Source organism: Stenella coeruleoalba (genome assembly GCF_951394435.1).
Source record: "Stenella coeruleoalba genome assembly, chromosome: 7".
NCBI lineage: Eukaryota > Metazoa > Chordata > Mammalia > Artiodactyla > Delphinidae > Stenella > Stenella coeruleoalba.
The window spans coordinates 85,345,537-85,363,168 of record NC_137153.1 but is presented as its reverse complement, the minus strand read 5'-3'; the positions used below and the strand labels follow the sequence as shown (position 1 = coordinate 85,363,168).

At 41.6% G+C, this 17,632-nt stretch overlaps 1 pseudogene across 1 annotated transcript in view; it reads left to right on the top strand.

The window, feature by feature from the left end:
* The window catches only part of LOC307188905 (ras and EF-hand domain-containing protein-like), a 246,996-nt pseudogene that overhangs the window by 108,130 nt on the left and 121,234 nt on the right, over window positions 1–17,632 (top strand). The window contains exon 17 of the transcript in view: window positions 2,034–2,139. The product of the transcript in view is annotated as a ras and EF-hand domain-containing protein-like (transcript). The remainder of the gene's footprint in view (window positions 1–2,033; window positions 2,140–17,632) is intronic.

Sequence of the window (17,632 nt, the reverse complement as noted above, 5' to 3'; positions counted from 1 at the left end):
AGTTCTTTTTGTGGTGGCACATGATATTTATCTTGCCCAGGAGACTTCCCTATGGTAACTACACTTAGGTTTCCCTTTGGGGCATCTCTCCCTACAGCTCTCAGTTATGTGCTGCTTCAGCACGAGCTCCAGCAGTGGGCACATGACTCAGACTGGCCAATCAGTGTACTCCATTTCTCTGGCCCCAGTGACTTGTGTGGTGATGGGCACACGACATAAGACAGTCCATTAGGAATGAATTCCATGACTTTCGACTAATGGGAAGAGAAGCTTTCTTTCTCCCAGGGTTACTAACCAGGTGCAGTATTTCTGGGGCTATCTTTTTTTTTTTTTTTTTTTTTTTTTTTTTGCGGTACACGGGCTTTTCACTGCCGTGGCCTCTCCTGTTGCGGGGCACAGGCTCCCAACGTGCAGGCTCAGCGGCCATGGCTCATGGGCTCAGCCGCTCCGCGGCATGTGGGATTCTCCCGGACCGGGGCACGAACCCGTGTCCCCTGCCTCGGCAGGCGGACTCTCAACCACTGCGCCACCAGGGAAGCCTCTGGGGCTATCTTTAATCCCACTATTAGAGGATCTTTGAAGAATGAAGCCAATATAGAGAAAAACAGACCCAAGGAATGGAGGAAGAAATTCTTATGTCCTCTTTAAAAAGCCTGATCCGGGCTTCCCTGGTGGCGCAGTTGTTGAGAGTCCGCCTGCCGATGCAGGGGACACGGGTTCGTGCCCCAGTCCGGGAGGATCCCACATGCCGTGGAGTGGCTGGGCCCGTGAACCATGGCCGCTGAGCCTGTGCGTCCGGAGCCTGTGCTCCGCAACGGGAGAGGCCACAACAGTGAGAAGCCCGCGTACCAAAAAAAACCCAAAGACAAACAAAAAAGCCTGATCCAATTGTGCCTGAAGCTGATATCAGGCTACACGTGTACCTTACGATATACACTATTTCTGTCCTTCACTAAAAAGGACGACTGATTAAAATACTCACATGTGCAAAGATTCTGAAAAATAGAAATTTCTGGTTTGGAAGGGTTTACAGTAGATCAGAAAGAATAAAATATAATCATATCAAGTTAGCATTACTCTTCAAAAGTATGCTATTTTTTCTCTCTATCCCTGAAATTACATCAGGATTGTTTGCATATATTCCTTTCTTCAAAGATAGATTGCCGAGAAGAGAGCCTGGTCTTCCGTTCACCTTTTTCTTAATATCTAGCAAAGTGCTTGTACATGGAAAATATTCAATAAATTTTTACTGAATTTATCTGAAAAGGCAACTAATGGTACTCAGGGGTTTATGGTAAATGCCAAATGAGTAGTTTAGATCATGACATCCTATTGTTTTATGTTAAATCGCATTTTTTGTCCTCTGGGCCAGGTCTTCTTTCAGATTGCTACCACTAGATGATTTGTGTTTTGTTTTGCTTTCTTGAGCAAAGCCATGGCTCAATACTAGACAGAGGCAGCTATGTGGGGATAGAAGGGGAATTGAGAAAGCCTCCAGGGATTTATGTTTTACAAGGAATGTGCTCCATTATCAAAATAGTGTTAAATTATCTTGTTCACTTATCAACTTTACATTGATAAACCATAAAATTTTAATTTTAATTTTTTTTTTTTTTTTTTTTGTGGTGCACGGGCCTCTCACTGTTGTGGCCTCTCCTGTTACGGAGCACAGGCTCCGGACATGGAGGCTCAGCGGCCATGGCTCACGGGCCCAGCCACTCCGCGGCATGTGGGATCCTCCCTGACCGGGGCACGAACCCGTGTCCCCTGCCTTGCAGGCGGACTCTCAATCGCTGCGCCACCAGGGAAGCCCAAAATTTTAATTTTAATGAGGAAAAGAGAGAGGAAAATTCACTCCCAATAATCAAAAGTATATGCAATAATACTAATATCTTGATCATAATCATTGTTTTTGACCTTTCCTAGCTCAAATAACTCAGCTACTTTTACATAGTTGCAGTGTAGAACCATTTTGTCACTAGTTAATTAGAACCAAATGTCCTGACAAGGTCTGATTCTTTCTTTATTCTCAGAGCTGTGAATCTTTTTTCTTCCTGGACACAACTAAAGTGAACTTCGTTCCTGTCTGATATTTCTCCAGCTTCAAAAGTGGAAGCACCTGAAGCTACTTTGTTGAAGGTAAGTGAACTAGATATCTGCAGTGAATATTTGTTTCTTTTAAATTTTAATTGATACAGGCATGAATGATCTTCTTATTATATGAGGATGCATATAAAACAATGCTCAAAACAATGCTTTTATTACAGTAGCTAAGATTCACAGAAGGAACTGAAAATGCATGAGTGATATTCAACACCTGTATCTTTTTCTCTTGGGTTATATCGTTCTATAGGATGAAATAATGATGGTTAAAGTTTAATAATTCCTTTCTATGTTTTTTTAACAACTTTATTGGAGTATAATTGCTTCACAATGGTGTGCTAGTTTCTGCTCGATAACAAAGTGAATCAGCTATACATACACATATATCCTCATATCTCCTCCCTCTTGCGTCTCCCTCCCACCCTCCCTTGCCCACCCCTCTAGGTGGTCACAAAGCACCGAGCTGATCTCCCTGTGCTATGCGTCTGCTTCCCACTAGCTATCTATTTTACATTTGATAGTGTATAATGTCCATGTCACTCTCTCACTTCGTCCCAGCTTACCCTTCCCATTCCCTGTGTCCTCAAGTCCATTCTCTATGTCTGCATCTTTATTCCTGTCCTGCCCTTAGGTTCATCAGAACCATTTTTTTTTTTTAGATTCCATATATATGTGTTAGCATACGGTATTCGTTTTTCTCTTTCTGACTTACTTCACTCTGTATGACAGACTCTAGGTCCATCCACCTCACTACAAATAACTCAATTTCATTTCTTTTTATGGCTGAGTAATATTCCATTGTATATATGTGCCACATCTTTATCCATTCATCTGTCAGTGGACACTTAGGTAGCTTCCATGTCCTGGCTATTGTAAATAGAGCTGCAATGAACATTGTGGTACATGACTCTTTTTGAATTATGGTTTTCTCAGGGTATATGCCTAGTAGTGGGATTGCTGGGCCATATGGTAGTTCTATTTTTAGTTTTTTAAGGAACTTCCATACTGTTCTGCATAGTGGCTGTATCAATTTACGTTCCCACCAACAGTGCAAGAAGGTTCCCTTTTCTCCACACCCTCTCCAGCATTTATTTTTTCTAGATTTTTTGATGATGGCCACTCTGACTGGTGTGCGGTGATACCTCATTGTAGTTTTGATTTGCATTTCTCTAATGATTAGTGATGTTGAGCATCCTTTCATGTGTGTGTTGGCTATCTGTATATCTTCTTTGGAGAAATGTCTGTTTAGGTCTTCTGCTCATTTTTGGATGGGGTTGTTTTTTTGATATTGAGCTGTATGAGGTGCTTGTAAACTTTGGAGATTAATCCTTTGCCAGTTGCTTCAAATATTTGCAAATATTTTGCAAATATTTTCTCCCATTCTGAGGGTTGTCTTTTCATCTTATTTATGGTTTCCTTTGCTGTGCAAAAGCTTTTAAGTTTCGTTAGGTCCCATTTGTTTATTTTTGTTTTTATTTCCATTTGTCTAGGAGGTGGATCAAAAAGGATCTTGCTGTGATTTATGTCATAGAGTGTTCTGCCTAGGTTTTCCCCCCTTTCTATGGTTTTATTAGATAACTAACATCATAGGTTTTTTATGAGACGGACCCCTGAAATAAGTTTGAATCTCAGCACCACCATTTGCCAGAGCTGTTAATTGTAGACAAGTCACTTACCTTTTCCAGCCTGTTTTCTCATCTGTTCCTCATGGTGTTGCTGTGAGGACCAAGTATTCTAATGTATATGAGGTCAAAGGACAATGGTAGTAGTAGCAGTAGTTACAAATTAGCTGGAGCAGTAATTCTGTACAAGCTTTCCCTATATCCTCCCTAGGAAACTTGATGTAAAGGCAATTCCATTTTTCCCCAATGTTGAATGGGCCGTATGGCTGGCTAGGGCCCCTCTTTCTTCACATTCCACCTGTGTCCCTCAGGGATGCGTATGCGGTTGAACTGGTATCCTTCCAGGATGGAGGGAAACTGTTCTTTCGTTCAGGGTACACCTCTAGGAAACATGAGAATGAAAAATAATAAAAAAGAACCAGCCCCAAATGCTGTCAAATTGTGAGTACAAAACTAATGTTGGTTTTCATGTAGCTGAATTTTTTGTTAAAGGAATTAAATTCGAACAAAACTAGCTTTGGTCAAAGAAGTTGACCCAATTTCATACAAGAAATAAGGATGTTACTGGGAATTGAACAGTTTATTGCTAGAATAATAAAGACAACAAGAGGAAGAATTTTGGTCTCTTTTGTTCTCTCTTGAATCCCAGCTACTAAAGTTGTGCCTGGACTATAAGAGGTGCTCAATATATAATTATTGAATAAAGGAGTGAATGCTGCTAAAAAAAATAAAATAACAGGTGGACTTGGGCTGAATTTTAAGCATGATAAATGTGGCCATGTAAAATAAACTAGATAGCAGCAACATAGTTAAGCCAGGAAGCTGAAATTCCTCTTCTCTGAAGATCTCTCTAAGAGTAGGTTCAACTCCTATTTCTCCAAGATCCTGTCAGTTTACCTTTTGCAAAGAGGATAGGCCAGATATATTCTGAGGTTGAAAGGCTCTGGAACTCTCATGGAAAGTTCCATATATGCGTGAAAGGTCTTTTCTCACCTTGGAACTTGGAGAGCTTTGCCAGGCACCACAAATATTTATCCACAGTTAGTCTTTTACCCCTAATCATGCCTTAAGACAGATTTTCCTGCTACAGATCCATTTTGCTTCTGACACTGTTTTGTTGCAAGCCATCTGTTACCTGTGTGTGCAGGTGATAATGACCCTAGTGATATTTATTCATAGTTCACTTTTCCTTCACAGAAAGCAAGAAACACTTCCTCATTAGTATCTGGGCCGTATGTAAATAGCTGAATGACATTGTTGCTTTCTGTCCGCAAAGGAGAGAAATTTTGCTCAAGGTTTCACAGATAATACTGATTTTTTTGTGTCCCAGATCATGTTCAGGATATCATCATACATTGTGGTTCTACTTTCCTTTTGAAAATGGTCAAAGTACTTATTTCCTTTATGTGAATAACGCTTTATTCATTTAAACTCCTAATATGAAACAAGAATATTAAGATTTCATGGAAATTTTGGGTAGAAAACAGTGCTCATTTTATAAGCAATTGGAAATCAAATGGTAATTATTTTGAGAAAGAACTTTCTTATTAACATGGTGGGCTACTGACAATTGTTTAGGATAAGGTAACTAATTTAATAATTAAGTGACTATATTTGTTGCCAAAGTCTCTGAAAATGGACAGGTTTCTTGTTAAATGGTCTAATGTATATGAAGCCAAAGCACAATTTTTGTTGCTTTTCTTGTTTGGTTACTTAATAGGTACAGTACCAGAAATAAACCACAGCCTAGAAGCCCCCATCATAGCTAGAATACATCTCAGGAAGACATAATTGGAAGATAAGTTTGAACCAATGAAACCCACAGAGCAGAAAGATACTATTACAGGTTTAAAGATCATACATCTTATATACCTTATGATAAAGTTGATGAATCTGAAGGACCCAGATCGCTAAAAACCAATTTAGTTACATTGCATATGTAAAGAAAAGACAATGGGTCTAGTGAAACTAAGATGACTAACATAGCAAAAGACTTCAGTGCTCTCTACTTTGCTTTGAAGGTATAATTTATGAAGATGCTTTAAGGTCATATGTAATACAAATGACAGTATTTCTAGAGGTGTATTTGTGCTCTGTAGGATTCATGAGTAATAATGCCTGGAGCACTCCAACAAAGGTAGTTGCATGAATTAATGGAGCAATCTGGGCATCAGTCCAATAAAAATGTTGGCTGAATGCTTCCTTGGGGGGAAAAGATATTGAGAACAGGATAGTTATAAGCAATTGATGCTGGTTAAATAGAACATCTTCCTTCCATCTTTTCAGCTCGCTTCTGAACTAGGTCAGCTGTGTGCCTTTGAGAGAGGAAGAAGACTTTAAGGGGCAAGTTTACTTTAATGCAAAGAGTCAATTTTCAAGTAACTTACTTCTTTTTGGGTAGACTGAGCTGAGTATGAAAACCCAGGCTTACTAGCAAGCCCTTAGTTATAAAGTCTCTGCATTTAATGCTGATATCTCAGATTTATGCTGCCCACTTCCTATAAGATCAAAGTACAATATGTAATTCTCAATTTCAGTGCAACTACATATTTGAATAAATTTATTTTGTGTTGGGAACAGTGGGAAGAAATGGGAGTCAGTTAACTAGGTCTAATAGGAAGAGTTCCCTTCTCTCTTGGCTTGAGGTCTTCCATGGGGACATAAAGAAATAAAAACTCTAGGCTCATAAGAACCTCTGTGTCCCACTTGCCAATCAAAAATAGAAGGCAACTGGATGTCTTTAAGTGATTGGTAATGGGCATGGAAGAAAAGAGCATGCTATGGAATAGTTGAGCTGGGTGGAGTGTCACATGCTTTTTAGAATTCGTCTGAAGGTCACTCTCTCCATTTATAGCCATGGAATGGATGGAGACCAAATTCAGTGTCAGAATGTTTTAAATCCACCCTTATTCTATAACTTTCTAGCCATGTTACTCAGGGCAGGTGGCTTAACTTCTCTGAGGAGAAGTTTAACTTCTTTAATTTACACAATTGGAAAAATAAAACTCTCCTCTGTGTCTTACAATCATTTCCTGAGACGCTATTGAAATAATGTATGCAGATGTGTTTTGCTGGTTGTGGAGAACTATGCCATTGTGAAGTGTGGACATTATTATCCTCTCTAATGGAAAGCTCCCTGAGGGTTTATACCGTTCATAAACCTCTTCCAGCTGCCTACTTTATTTCCCAAACCCTCCTCCTTTGGCTCTTCCTTCTTTTTGTTCTAATTACATCCAGGAGGACAACTCCATTAGGAATTAATGAGCTTTAGTACCTTCATTTGCCATCTGCTCCCCTCCCCCTTTTAACAAATGAAGGTGTGTCTCAGCCTCAAGACCTTATGTTGACTGTAGCCAGGCAGATGCGAGTGATTCAGATGAGAAAGATTCTTTATTCCGTGGTACCAAGGTCACATTTGGATTTGGTGCTGCCTTTGGAAGCCAGATGGCGACTAGAAGGTGAGAAGAGCCTCTGTTTAGAGCCCTGCTATGGAACACACTGGCCCCACTGGCATTCATTTATTCAAGCAGGCATTTATTCATTCAATTAACATTTACTGTGTCTGTTATGTGCCACTGTGCTAGGTGGCAAGGATATAAAGTTGAATAAGATGGACTCTTTTCCTTAAATTGCTCACAGCCTACTGGAGGAGATAAATACATGTATTCAGGTAACTGTAGTGCAATATTTGGTGTGCTCTAATAGTGCTATAGCACTGAGTCTAGGTTCAGATATGGGGAAAGTTAGGAGAGCTGAATTGCTCTCACAATTGGGGCTTTTCAGAGAAAGGACTGTCTTCTCAGTTCCTTCCATGTCTATTAGCAAAAGGAACTGGTTTGTGGACCAGTAAGTATCTAGTTGATACCCCCCAATTGCACATCTCTCTTTTCCTTTATTCTTATATCTGCTGTGTCCCGCTTGGGAATCACCTAGGACATAGCTGCAATACTGGAAATACTTGCAAATGTAGAGAATAATAATCTCCCCATCTCTATTTATAATAACTGTGTGCCATCTATTGTTTAATGAAGAGGGTGGTAATTAGGGTCCTAATAGAAAACAGATGGCACACAAAACTGTTACAAGGGTGTGAGTACAACCGCATAGGAGGGATTGTGCAGGAATCTGGGGATAGGAGCAGCTGAGCTGAGACAATCTCTATGTCCAAAGGGAAAAAGAGAGGGATCAGTTTCAGGAACCCAGCAGAAAAAGGTCCTGTAGAATTGGTCTTCTTGAGAGGTATGGTAAACTTCAATAGAAGGTCATAGCTAGCCCACTTGGAGGCTATCTAGCAGGGAGAAAGCCAGGGAAACAAATCCCCTGACTTCACTTTCCTCCTCCCTCCCTCACATCTCTCTGATGCTCTGCATGGCCCAGACCCAGTTAGAAGTCTCAGGGGCTGGGATCCTATCAACCTCACCCTTGCAGTTCACCAGAGAAGGGTGGAGAGGGGACCTGGGAGGGCAAACAGAAGATAACCACCCAGGAGAGATCAGGATCCTTACCTGTAACATGGCCGTGTAAGAATGCAGACTTGCCCGCTCCCAAAAGTTATGTTAATTATGTATGTGTATATATATATATATATATATGTGTGTGTGTATAACATAACTTTTTGTGCACGTATATTTTATTATGCCTATATATATACACATATATATGCACATATATACATGTGTGTTTTCTTAAAATAATAGCACAGAAGTTCTGTACAGTAAGTCCCCTACATGCAAACCTTCAAGTTGTGAACTTTCAAAGATGCAAACATGCATTCGCATGTCCAATCACGTAAGTTCAAGTGTCTGGTGTAAATTGTCACGTGTGTGCATCTTCTGCAGGTGGTTGTGCTTTTGTGTACTTTACAGAACTGTATAGAGTACAGTAGTACAGTATCTTTATTTCAAGCCCAGGATGTCCAGAAGCAAGCGTAAAAGCATAGGTAATGTAGCTGGTACTACTGTACTTTTCAGAGTACCGTACTGTAAGATTAAAAACGTTTTCTTTATTTTTCCTGTTTGTTTTGTATGTATTTGTGTGAAAAGTATTATAAACCTATTTCAGTACAGTACTATATAGCCGATTTGTTGGTTGGGTACCTAGGCTAACTTTGTTGGATTTACAAACAATTTGGACTTCAGGAACGCATTCTCGGGATGGAACTCGTTTGTATGTAGGGGACTTACTGTTTAACTTTCTTACTTGAGATGCTTTACCAAACACTCTTTTTCTTTCCTTTTCTAAAATACTTTCTTAGTTATGGAAAATTTCAAACATACACATACATAATAAATCCCTGTATAACTTTCTTACTTGAAATGCTTTACCAAACACTCTTTTACTTTCCTTTTTCAAAATACTTTCTTAGTTATGGAAAATTTCAAACATACACGTACATAATAAATCTCTAGATGCCCATTATTTTGCTTCAGTACTTATCAGTTCATGACCGATCTTGTTTCATCATGCTCCCATCCAATCTTCATAATCCTACAGTTTTGAAATACATCCCACGTTTGGCTTTTGTTAGGCCAAAGGCATGTTAAAGCTATTTTTTAAAATGAATCCCCTTTCTCAATCACAAATTAAGCATATATTTTTAAGAGCTGAATCATAGGCAGTAATTAATATATTTTCAAAGGTCAGTCAGCCTCTCTTAACCCTAGATTGTTTTAAAATGATAAATGATTGCAAAACACAATGAATAACATGATTTATAGAACTGTTTACTGTGTTATAGTTTAAGAATACTGGCTTATACCTTTTTTTACCTCTTTTTCTTTTCTTTGTTTGGTAGTTAACTAAATTCCTAAACGAAGATTTCTTCCGTTTTATTTATCCCCCGCCCCTATATTGGGAACCTATCATGGGGCACCATTCAGGATATAGAACATTGTTCCCCTCTGATTTGTAATGTCCCATCTTCCATATATCAGATTTCAATACATGCATGGGCCTGTGTTGGGCACCTCTTTTTATTCTGTTGGTTTATTATCTTTTAAATCATTGTGCCAACATCATACTTTATAATATACTATAAAGTATCACTTTATAATAATTCTTCGTATCTGGCTTTTGGGGTCTTCAGAAGTATCCTAGCCTTTCTTGGCCCGCTCTTCCATATAAATAGGTTCAGCTTGTCAAACTCCACGGGGGAAACATCCTATTGGTATACGGCAGTTGATTTCTAAAATGATCTGAACTACAAAACGTATTTGTTGAGAAGTTTGAAAGTTTTCTAGAAGTTTAGGAACTGAAGGCTTCATGAGGCTTAAGACAAGCAGGAATAAAATATGATTTTCTCTTTGTGCATGTGAAAGCTTGATTAAAAGAAAAAGAATATATCTTTGTAATATTTGTGTGTCGAGCATAGGATCCACATCTTTTTGTTTAATGTCGTTTTCTACTCACTTTAAGATCTTTCTTTGCAATATGGGCTCTCAGTGACTAAAAAGGCAAGGTTGAGGAGAAATGAGAAATGATTGACAGAATATCTCAAGAGCTCCATGGTCTCAAAAAATATGCACCATGGACCCAAGGGGCAATGCATAGAAGGAATATATTAATTGGCTGGTGATTTGAAGATATTAATGATGAAGACTATGGCTGCAACACAGCTGAGTCACCAGTCATTTAAAAATGTACGATCTGAATGCTTAGGAATTGTATTAGTTATCTATTTGCCGAGTAACAAATTAGTGGCTTAAAACAACCCAGGTTTTATGGGTCAGGAGTCCAGGTACTGGGTCCTCTGCTTGGGGTCTCACCAGGCTCTGATAAACGTGTTGGGTAGACCACGTTTTCATGTGGACATCAGCCTGGGGGGGAATGCACTTCCATGCTCATTCAGGTTGTTGGCAGAATTCATATCCTGGTTGCTCCAAGACTGGGGTCCCCAGCTTTTTGCTGATTGTCACTGGAGGCCACCCCAGATCCTAGAGGCAATGCAGTTCCTCCCTGTGGGCTTCTCCAGTGTGGCTGCTTACTTCAGCCAGCAAGGAGGGTCTCTGGCCTGTAGAAAGCCTGGTCCCTCTTTTACGAGCTTTCACCTGATTAAGGCCACACAGGATAATCTCCTTTTTGATTTACCCTTTTGACTTGGGACCTTTATAACATCTGTCAAACCCCTTCACCTTTGCCATACTCAATTGTTTACAAAGAAGTCACAGATCCTGTCTGTGCTCAGAGGGAGGTGGTGAGCATACAAAGTGTCAACACCAGGCGAACAGAGTCATAGGGCCACCCTAGAGGCTCTTTGCATAGGGCTAAAATAAAACGGCAGAAAAATTGTCATCTGTGGTCACAGTTCTGGCCACCTGGTTCTTTAAAAGTACAGGGCATTTCTGGGATGAGACCTGCAGAGGCAGAGGTGTTAGGGTGATGTAGGTCCAGCCCGTTTTGCCTCGTGTTTGTGAGAAGCAGAAGGAACACACATTGTCCTCCCCGAGCTTTCAGGGTATCTGTGCTGTAGGGCTTGGGAGCTTGCTATGGGCTGTCTCCCCTTCAGAGGAGTACATGTGGGGATGCAGACACGTGGCTCTGACGGGCAGGCAACACGGATCTCCTTGCAGTCAGCAGCCCAGGAAAGAGTTAAGCCTTGGCTTTTGTTCCTGAGCTAGGAGATTTTGATTAGATGCTTAATTGCTATTGGAACCTCATGTGTAGGGTACACGCTTAGCGACCTGAGACATTCAGAGACCGAATTTAGTACCTACTCTTAGGCCTGCTCCCAAGGACAAGAAGAAAAGGAGTTGTGAGGAGCATTGTTGGCACAAACGCTGGGTGAACAATCACCTTCCTGGCCAAGCAGCAGTTTCCTGGTCCAGGTGATTCTGTGGCATTTGTGCTGTACATCTCCCCTTACCTTTCTGGCCCCAGCCTGCAAAAAATTTCTGGCACAGCAGGGAATTAGTGCCTAATGGCAAGAGAAGAGGAAATTAGCATTTCCTAACAGCTAACCAAACACAAAAGCGTCCCCCAGCCTTGCATGGAACACCTCTGACCATCCATCCCTCTATGGCAAAGCCCTGCACCTTACAATTTGTGCTTAATTATACAGGAAAAGAGAAATCTGTTTCTCTGGGAGAGCCTCTGAGAACCTGTTGGGGAAAGCTTTCAATTTTAATTACAGAAGAAATACTGGCTGAGGCAATGGTGAAAAGGAATTACCTTTCCTTTTCTTCTGATTTTGCAAAACAGCTGGCCAAACAGAACCCTGAGGCTCTGTCTAGGCAACCAGTGCAGGGTGGCTGCAGGCTGTGCTGGGGTTCGTTTTGCAAATCAGCTGGAAAGATTTCTTTGGGGCTTAAGGAAGCTAATTTAAACATTGCCTGTGTACAGAAACTTTAATCCCTCTTAATATGTCAGCTGTGCCATCAGAAAAGCAGACCTCCTGTGCTGGTGAGCTCAGGAAGAAAACCAATACCGTCTTCATTATTCAAACCATCAGCCCATAGACAAAGGGGAGGAACAAGAAACAAATCATCCCAGTGACACGCAGATCTTTCCTATTTCATTTTGACAGGGTGTGTTTCCATGCAGCTCCGGCTGCCCCCATCCCACCCCCAGCTATCGCTGCCTGTTACTCTTTATGGTAATTGAAGCTGGGCCCCAAAGCCCTCAGAGGCTTGTATTTTCTTCTCACATGAGCGAGGCTTCAGTGATAAACTTGAACTTAAAGTTACCGAGGCGGAACTGAGGGTTCATTTGATAGCTAGTGGTTTTCAGCAGCTCGGAGGGGCTTCGGGACACAGCGTGAGGTAGATTGTTAATGTCCTGTGAGGGAAAACAATAACACATTTCATTAATGCGTTCATGTGTGAAGCATCCATTAGTGCACTGGAGGTATTAATGACGTTATGCTTCAAACTGACATGTGGGGCATGACAGGAATTGCAAGGTCAGATGGGAACAGATGACATGATGAGCAAATATTTGAATGGCTTCATTTGCCTGCAGGTCAAATGGTGGGTGCAAGGAGCGGGGGCGGGTGGAGGCTGGAAAGGAATCTTTTGGTTTTAACATAGACCAGTGGCAGCAGAACCAAGAAGAAGAAACACACGCATGTGTACACGGTGTGTGCCCTCCCTCCCAAGGAAAATCAGAGTCTGACGATAGTTAAAGCACAAAAACAGATTTTACTCAGGAATTATTGCAATCAGGGAAAAGAGACCTACCTCAGTTTAGAGCTGGGCTCAATTCCAAGTACAGCACGGACAAGTGGGGATTTATAGCTGAGGAGCAGGGTCGAGGGTGATGGATGGAAAATTGCTAAGAAGAAACAGCAGGAGTAAAGGGGCGTTGTGGCTAAATGGACCGGACAGGATTCTTGCTGAAGACTGGCTAAGGTGGGCAGGTACCAAGGGTGGGGGATGAGGAATTTGATCAGGTACTTAGGGTTGTCAGGTATTGAAGGTGGGAATTCTTTCTAGACTGACGTAACAAGATTCTTGCTAAAACTGGGTGGTGTGGGTCCTATGAAGATGGACACTGAAGTTTGAAGCCTGGAGGGCTTCGAGGAGCCTGACAGTCAAGAAGCGAGTCTTTGTCCCCATCCCTACCCCGCCTTCCCCTGCCGCCAGACACACATACACAGCCAGGAGGGTGGGAAAGGCATGCACAGAGAATGGGTCATATGATGTTTGATTGCAGGAAGGGGCCAAGCAGACTCTTGGCTGACAGGAAACTTTCCTCAGGCAAAAGCTTCCTCCAGAAAATCTCATCAGGCCAGGATGGAGATAAAACGGTACATTCTCTGCCCAGCCTGATAACGAGGGATGGGGAATTTGGAAACCTGCGTGCTTGTTGAATCCTTCATCTGGTGGCATAAGACAGTCACTGAATGGTACTTGGGAGAAAACAAATGAAGAATCAGACTCCACATTGACCTCCAGTAGTGAAGAGTTCGTTGCATATTTAGCAAATATGCAGAATGTGACAAGTGTTGAAACTGGGGTCAGTCCAAAGTGCCTTGGGAAACAGACCAAATGTGACCAATATTTACAGTAACATACACCTGGGTTTGTCACAGAGAGCCTGGTTTATGCCTGTTGTCCCAGCATAATTACTGGGGCTCTTAAAATTATCCTAGTTTCAGGCCAAATGAGTCAGTGGTGTTAGCAGTCAGGAGGGTGGTCACCCTGGCTGTGGGGAGGAGCAGGGTCGGGTCCCAGGGAGGGGCTCCTGGGGTAACGTTCTGATTTTAATCTGGGTGCAGGTACCATAGGGGTAGTCACTCTGCACATAGGACTTGTGCCCTTCTCTGTATGTGTGTTATGCTTCAATCAAAAGATTTTTTTCTAACTGTCCCAGTTGGGAAATGCCCTAATGCTCTGCCCATTATTCCCTCAACTTCCACACTCCTCACCCATTATTCCGTCAACTTGCATACTCCTGACCCAAATAAGATCTTTAGCTAAAAGGAGGAGTGCATATACATCTTAGCTTTGAAGTATTTTAGCTCAGTTTTGGTGACAAAGTAGAACTGCCTACTCCTTGATCAAGGTCCCAAAGACTGAAAAAGTGGCGAAAGGAACCATGTGAGAAAGAAAGGAGGGGCAGAGAAGATCCTTCCCAAGAGGCTCCAGGTGCAGAGGTCTGCCATTCTGCCCAAGGAAAGTCTCTTGTCGCTGTCTCAGTCCCAGAGATGCTAACATCCGGTTTTTTTTTTTTTTTCATGGCAATGTAATTCACTGAGTTTCTTATATAAGCTGAATTGGGCAGTTACTGTTCCGTTTTTGCTTTAATAAGGAGATGTAGAAAAAGTATTGGATTTTCTCCTTGGGTTGCAGCAGTTGACTGCTCACTGTAGATTCTGAATGGGGAGGGTTTGACCGCTGCAGATGGGGCGGGAGAGGCCAGCAACACAGGTCTCAGGGTGACGAGTGTAATTCAACATGAAGGGTCTGAGCATTCGGCAGCTTCTCTGAGGAGGGCGCCCTTTGCTTTCCTTCTCTGGATTCCAATGGTCTTTCCCAGCCAGAGAAGACAATTCCCTTAATGCTGTTCTAAAGCAGAGCGAGGGCTGGCCTGCAGCTAAATTAGCAAGAGAGTGGGCTCCACGTGCGGCAAGAGTCAGATGCCAGCAGGGTAATCTCAAATGGCAATCCCGCAGGAGAAGGTTATTGCAGGAGTGGACCCCACGCTTTGCACATTTTTTTCCCCTGAAAGTGAATTTTAGATCTGTTTTATATTATTACTTTTTTTTAAAAATTAATTAATTAATCTATTTTTGGCTGCGCTGGGTCTTCATTGCTGCTCGCGGGCTTTCTCTAGCTGCGGAGAGCAGGGGCTACTCTTCGTTGCGGTGCGCGGGCTTCTCTTTGCGGTGGCTTCTCTTGTTGCGGAGTACGAGCTCTAGGCGTGCAGGCTTCAGTAGTTGTGGCTCACAGGCTCTAGAGCTCAGGTTCGGTAGTTACGGTGGACGGGCTTAGTTGCTCCACGGCATGTGGGATCTTCCTGGACCAGGACTTGAACCCGTGTCCCCTGCATTGGCAGGCAGACTCCTAACCACTGAGCCACCAGGGAAGTCCTGTTTTATATTATTTTTAGTGACCAGGTATTAGGCACAATTTGAATGGAACTGGAAGGGATTAAAATGTTAGTAGCAAGATTGAGTACCCCAAGTATTTATCTAGTCAATTAATATGACATGGGTCCCCAGACTAAATAGAAACACCTATGAAGCTTTAAGACATTTTTCCTCCCCAGTTAGAAGCTGATGATGTATCTTTCCTGATGATATTTTAATGCTGCTCTTTATTCATGGCAACCACTGGCCTGAATTAATGCTGGAAAAGACAGGGTTGTAATGAATCAGAATAGCAGGAACATACCAGAGATGCTGTGAATGGAAACATTTTTTTGCCAAACTTTTTTGGAAGCAGGACTGCCTAGAAGTTGATCCTGTCCTCACCACCCCCTTCTCTCACTCCAGCGACTGCTAGACTTAAGTTTGGCTCTCCCAACTCATCCTTGAAAACCCAGCCAAGATGCTGTCTCCTCCAAGAGTCTGCCTGGACCACTCCAGTGGAGGCTGGGTGGACCTCATATATTCCCTATGAACCCTGGCTTCCCTCTTGCAGATCCCTCCTCACACATCTGTCTCTTCCACTAGAACAGGGGTATCACTGGACAGAACTTGACATAGGTATTCAATTCATAGAAGTACATTTCCTTTCATTAGATAACTGCCACAGTCTGAAATGTTTCTGAAATAAGATATTTGGTTATCGTGTTACATGTCTCAGGTGACATACTAACAGTTCAAGTCCTAGTTAAGTATGTGCCAATACTGGTGCAGACAAACGTCTGTACTTTGTTAGTTTGAATCATCTGGAATTGCTAGTAATTGACTGTTATTGGCTTAGAAAAATGGCAGTTCCATGTGGTTCAACCTATGACTCTGCTCTCTGCGTTAACAGATATCATTCTGATCGGAAAAGATGTTCTTTCCTTCATACGGATTTTATTTAGGTTTTGCCAAATGGGTACGAGCACCTGTATGCTTTTCTTTTTCAGGCAAGCTCAGGAGTTGTTGAGCTTTTGCAACCCCTAATTGATGATACGTGACTGTCTGACATTGACAGTAATAGTTGATGCTGGCTGGTGTTGGTGCAGGAGAGGTGAATGACACGGCGGAGGGAACCTGGATCCTGCCTGTTCCCTGGTGTGTGTGTCATGCTCAGCACTGTGACCTTTCTGCCTGGGAAATGACTCCTGGCAGATGGTAATGAGCAAAAGGGCAGGGTTGGCATTAATTAAGTCAAAAAATTAGGTCTGAATAATTTGAGAAGAGAACATTATAGTTTTCTTTTTGGTGGTAAATGGGATTTTTTTTTTTTTGGTACAGAAGGTTTTTGCCTTTGCAGAATTTCTGTCATCCTATAGTTTATACACAGCAAAGAAATTTTCATGTGTTGGAGAAGAACTTTTTGTTTTGGAGGTGGAAGAGGTTGACATGCCCTTAAAAGAGCAATAATGAGCAAGTATCAATACAAGTACCTTTTGTAAAGAAGAGAGGGTCAGAGGAGTAGAGAGAGGGGAGCTCAGGAATGAATATCTCCTACACCCTGCTTTTTGGGTACAGCACTCTGATTCTGTAATCAGTAGCTTGTGAAATGATCTCTTCTAAATGAACTGGCACAGAAGAGAATGATAAGTAGGAAAGGTGTTTCCACAGCTGCACTTTCCACTGTAGGGAAAGCAAAGACATGGCACAAGCGTAGCCACTGTCTCTGCTAGTCAGACATCACTAATCAATGGCAGCATTCCTTCCCGCTAAGCCTGAGCACAGACATGACCTCAGAGTCCTTCTCAACACAGAGTTTGGGTAGGCTTTATGATGAAATCTCTTTACCATTCCTGCCAACATCCTGAACAGACAAACTGAAAAAAATTGTGGCAAACTGACAAACTGGCTGGCTCAGCTGCTGAATAGCTTATCAGAAAAAACTGAATTCAAATGAATTTTCCATAGCCTTTCTCCTTATTAGTGGTCTCCTTACAAGTTCTACAACATTGACATGCTGTGTACTCTAGTATTTGCAGTTTATTTTTATCTGCTTTTCATGTAAATCTAAGAATTTAAGATACAAGAGCACTAAAGATACTTCACTTGGAATTTCTTTAAAAGATATTCATAAAACTTTTATTTTCAGTGTTTTGAGGATGAGATATATCTCTTAAGTCATTTTTTGTTTGAATCCCAAATACTTATAGGTATAAATTTGTTTCAAATTTTATTGTCTGTTTCCTTATAAGCAAGAAGGATATAGCCTTGAAAAAAATTTTAAGAATTGTCTATTGAGACCAAACATTGAAAACACATTTTTCTGAATTTATATTTGTAATTGCTCTGTGCACTATTTTTTTTCCTGCTCAGAATAGGTCTATGTGGGACTATTATTTCC